Source organism: Euprymna scolopes, chromosome 7 (assembly GCF_053919585.1).
Source record: "Euprymna scolopes isolate OS-2025 chromosome 7, ASM5391958v1, whole genome shotgun sequence".
Taxonomy (NCBI): domain Eukaryota; kingdom Metazoa; phylum Mollusca; class Cephalopoda; order Sepiida; family Sepiolidae; genus Euprymna; species Euprymna scolopes.
In genome coordinates, this window is record NC_136488.1 from 159,399,443 (window position 1) to 159,404,355 (window position 4,913).

General features: G+C 31.5%; 1 non-coding gene across 1 annotated transcript; it reads right to left on the reverse strand.

Annotated features, from left to right (window-relative positions):
• Positions 1–3,603: 3,603 nt before the first annotated feature.
• LOC145280644 (small nucleolar RNA U3) lies at positions 3,604–3,826 on the reverse strand. The gene has a single exon (XR_013868605.1). It is a non-coding gene; the product is annotated as a small nucleolar RNA U3 (small nucleolar RNA).
• Positions 3,827–4,913: the final 1,087 nt, after the last annotated feature.

Consider the following 4,913-nt stretch of genomic DNA (forward strand, 5'->3'; position numbering starts at 1 on the left):
TATATATATATATATATATATATATATATATATATATAATTCAAGGTTGTAAGTGGTGTAAGGAGAACAAAAACAATGTTTTTAATTTGTTACATTTTATTTTGATTTTTCGAGTGGTCCTCTGGTCACAAAATGTAATGAAAATCCTATAATCCTAAAAATACTTCTCTAGAAGCATATGTGGAATAACATACAAATTTGCACACGCACACGTGTGTGTGGATGTATGTTGATTTTTTAACGATAATTGAATACGATTACTAGTGTCTCCAAGATATTTTTTCCTTAGAAGATCGCCCATATTTTTTTTTTTTTATGTAAACAAATATTATTTATTTATTTTACTTATAAAACATTAATCTACGAACTCGTGTTTCGCGTCAGTGTAAAGTAACTGTTCTAGGATTCGAACCTATGGTCGAGTGCGTTAACCATTATGCCACGAGGTCCTAGATGGCTTAACATATTATTTTTATCGCTTTTAAACTTATGTCGATTTTTTTATGTTGATTTTTTTTATTTCATGTTGATTTTTTTTATTTTATGTTGATTTTTTTATTTTTATGTTCATTTTTTTATTTTTATGTTCATTTTTTATTTTATGTTGATTTTTTTTATTTTTATGTTCATTTTTTTATTTTTATATTGATTTTTTTTATTTTTATGTTCATTTTTTATTTTTATGTTGATATTTTTGTTGACTTTTTGTTTTTTTTAATTTTTTATGTTGATTTTTATTTTTATGTTGATTTTTACTTTGTTTATTTTTTATTTTTATGTCGATATTTTATGTTGATTTTTATTTATTTTTTCTGTTGATTTTTTTAAATTTATATTTTGATGTTTATATTTTTCTGTTTTTTATATTGATTTATTTTTTTCATGTTGATTTCTTTATTTTTTATGTTGATTTTTTTATGATTATTAGATTCGGTTATTAGCATCTCCGATATATATATATTTATATAATCATATGTATACCCTGTCTTTGTCTTAATTTCTTAGTTGTAACTGATTGGAGTTGCTTAGGATAAAAGTTGGGGTTTTTTTTCAGTGTCTTTTCACCTCACATATACACATACATGCGGAGGGCCACGGCTCTTCAGTTTGGGAAATTAATTTCAATTTTATCTTGACACTGGCTACTCACATTCGTGATAGAAGTATATAAAATGTGTGTGTGTACGTAAATATTTGTTGGAGACATAAGTGTTAATGTACGATTTATTTTCACGTTTGGAATATTATAAATGGCTTCTCTTCTAATTTTTAAAAGAACTCGAAATCCCTATCTTGAAATATCTTCAGTGTTGCTTCCATTTTTTTTTTTTTTTTCTTTTTTTAACTTTTCACTTTTGTGTTTTATTCTGAAAACATTGGCAATAGTTTTATCTTTTTATTGAAAGGGAAGGTTTCAAAAAATAAATATGGCACTTGTGGTTATTTTCTCCTCAACTTAAATATAATTTTCATTTTGGGTTATGTGAGAATTATTCTTGATATTTTTGTGAATAGGGTTTCTCATTAAGAATTTCTCGATTTGCACCAAGTTTTCCTTTTCATATGACCATTTTTCTTTATTTTTCATAATTCGAAACCAAAAATCCAAGTAAATAAACAATCTTAAAAAAATGCACTAAAGCAAAATTTTGTTGCCATTTTTTTGTTTTTTTTAATTATTTCATTAAAAGAAGAGCAAACAAGAAATTGATATGAAAGTTTGTGCTGTTGATGTTCTTCCTACTGTAATATATTGCAAATGAGCACATGGGAAAATATCAGCAGCAGCAAAGAATAGCTGGCTTGCAAAGAGATTAGTAGCAGTAGCAAAAAACGCGACCCTCCACCGCCTCCTCCTCAATATAAGCGTAATGTTTTTTTGTAAAATGTTTAACAGTATTCTACTCAGTAAATGTCGGCGCATTACTTATGGAAAAACAGTTTATTAAATTGCTGAAGCACCTGTTCAACTACACAAGTTCTATAATTAAACATCCACACACACGCACAAAAAAAAAAACGAAAAACATAAAAATGTTTTTGTAAACCGCTCATGAAAACTTAATTATTTAGATCAATTAAAAAACATGAAAAGCTCAACACACTCAACACAAAAATGAATCACATTTTTTTTTTTTTAATATCTGCTAAAGATTCCGTCATGATGTGATAAGTCACTTCAGTATAAGAAAACACTACTGAAGGCGGTGAAATGGCATAAAATAGTTCCAGGGTCCAGGCGTTCATACCATGCAAACGGTAAATTTGTGACGGGTTTGATTACCAGATTCGTTGTCAGCGACTTCAAAATGCCCTTAAAAAAACAAATTAGAGTGGTCGTTGTGTTGTAGTATAAGGTAATATTTTTTTTTTTTTACATGGTAGTCACCACTTCTCAAGGCCCAGAAGCCACTCGGGGATAAGGGTAATTGCGTGTACAGTAGTCAATGGGATAATATCGTAGTAATCGTTAGTAATGGAGATTTGATAAAGTGTCTTACACGGTTTATCAGGAATTTGTTTATGTTAGACTTGAAGACATCCAAGTTGTAGTCAGGTGGGAACCAGACAAACGGAAGAGTTCCACAGGCGTGCACTTCTAAGAAAGAAGCTTTGTTCGTGGAATGTCGAGGGACCAAAAATCGGTTTAACATTTTGCAAATTTCTAAATATATGAAAGTGTCTGAACAGCTTTAAAAGAGGTTTGCCTTTTTTCTGTTGTTCTTGACCTTCGGGTCGGGATCAAAGTGTAGTATATGTTCTGCAGATGCTGCACTTAGGAGAAACCCTCTATACTTGGAACAATTATTATTTTTGGTAACCAGAGTTTTTGCCTACTTTTAGGGGAGCTGGTTTTTACCCCACATTAAAAACGGCCTTGTGCCTAATTTGGTGGAGAGGCAATAGTGACATATGGTCGAGTGGTCGTAGACGTTGTATCAAAGTTTACAGTTATCCAAAGGTGCTGAGTTCAATCCTGAACGAAGGCAGTGAAAAAGTAACATTCAAAACAGAATCAGCAACTATGTCCCAAAGCCTAGCTGGAGTCCGAACACGGTACCCCCGTAATAATAATAAAGGGTTGGGTTTGAGACTCCTAACAAACGGCTCCCCAGTTCGATACAAAATACCTGACGAAGGCCGGAGGGCAAAACGGCCGAAACGTTGTGACAATAACAACCAAGATCCTCATGTCAGTCCGACAATCTCAATCAATGAAAACACCTCATCTCAAAAATAGTGACAATTACTAAGCAAATAAATACATCAAATAAAAGAAATAAATTATTTTAAAAAATATTAATAATGTGGTTTATTAAAAATAAAAAATCGGTTTTGTTTATTTTTTTAAAAAAAAGTGCCCCCACTCAGAAGATACTTTTCCCCCTCCATCTCTCTTATAATAAAAGAAAAACTAATAGGGAATGAATTAAAATGAATGTTTAAAAAAATATGCAAATTAGCTAGACCTTTAGCAGAAGAAATTTTATAGGTGTGTGTAAAACCAAAGAACTTAGCTTAGAAGCATATATTATTAGTTTAAAAAAAAAATGTGGCTTTAAAAGCGAAATTGTCTTGCTTCTTTTTTTTTTAATAAAAATCACCACTCAGAAGGTACTTTTCCCCTCCATCTCTCTTATAATAAAAGAGAGAGGAACGATCATCAATGAGAAGGTCTTAAGGGTCAGAGCGACACAAAAGGTCAAATCGGTTTCACGCTCAGAGAAAAGTACTTTAACTCCTCATCGTGGTGAGTCGTCCGCACAAAAATCTCAGACGTTCGTGCGATTCATACTTAAGAAATGATCCTTAAAAGTATGATTTTGATTTTTGTGGGCTTTTCGCTTTGTATTATACCTCACTCGACCTCGCACAGTCTCCCAACTTGCCTCATTTGCATATTGAGTAAAAACATTTCATTCAAATTAATTGTCAAAATAAAATATACTTTTTATTTTAGCAGTTTTCCATTGATATTACTATCTGTCATCGTTTCGAGCAATAATTTTCGATTATTATCACTTTTTAATGTATTAAAAAAACAACTTGTTTTATTTATGATAAACACATGTCGACAGGAAGTCGATTCAAGGGAGGTAATTTTCTACTAAATGTTAAGGACAATTCGAGAATAATAAAACGAACACGTTCATTTTTAACAGATATTCAAAGGTTTTATTTTTAAAATCTTGATTTCAGATGAAATTAATAAAATTATTTATTTTACTTTTGTTGTGTATTACAGCAATAGCGCTACTTAGTAGCGCCGCTACTACTACTGCTACTGCTGCTCATGTGGTAGAGAATAAGTACTAACATTTTTTGTAGTTGGGTTTTTAGTTCTCTCCCACTGCAAGAACTTAGACACCAGGGGCGGAAAGTGGAATTGAGAAGTCAGCGCCCTCGAGGAGGAGACACTCTCTCTTGCAAAAAGTACCTGGGTAGCCTCGTCGGCATTCCCCGGTAACCCCAGCACTGCCTTGTAATAAACTCTGTCTCAAAGAGAGAAGGCAAAGCCTGGGAGGGTGGACCACCGCAAAATCAACAGGGACCGGCGGATCATTAGAGGAATGGTCTAATCTAGGCACGGTCAAAAAAATGGAAGAAAAACCAAATTGTTTTTTTTTTTTTTTCTTTTTAACAAATTAAAATCTATTAAAACCCATTATTCTTAAGCAACTTTTTTTCCCCCAGAAAGATAAAAACCCGAATTTTATCATATGAGAAGCAGAATAATATAAAACTTTTTCTACTTTTACTAGAATTTTAAATGTCCCCCCCCCCTTGAGATGGATAACGCATTTGAATATTTTTTTTGAAGGCTTTTGAACCAATTATTTTTTTGTCTAAATAAGATTTAAGATGATTTGCTATAAGAATATGCCAAAATATTATGACATAATTACCTGAAT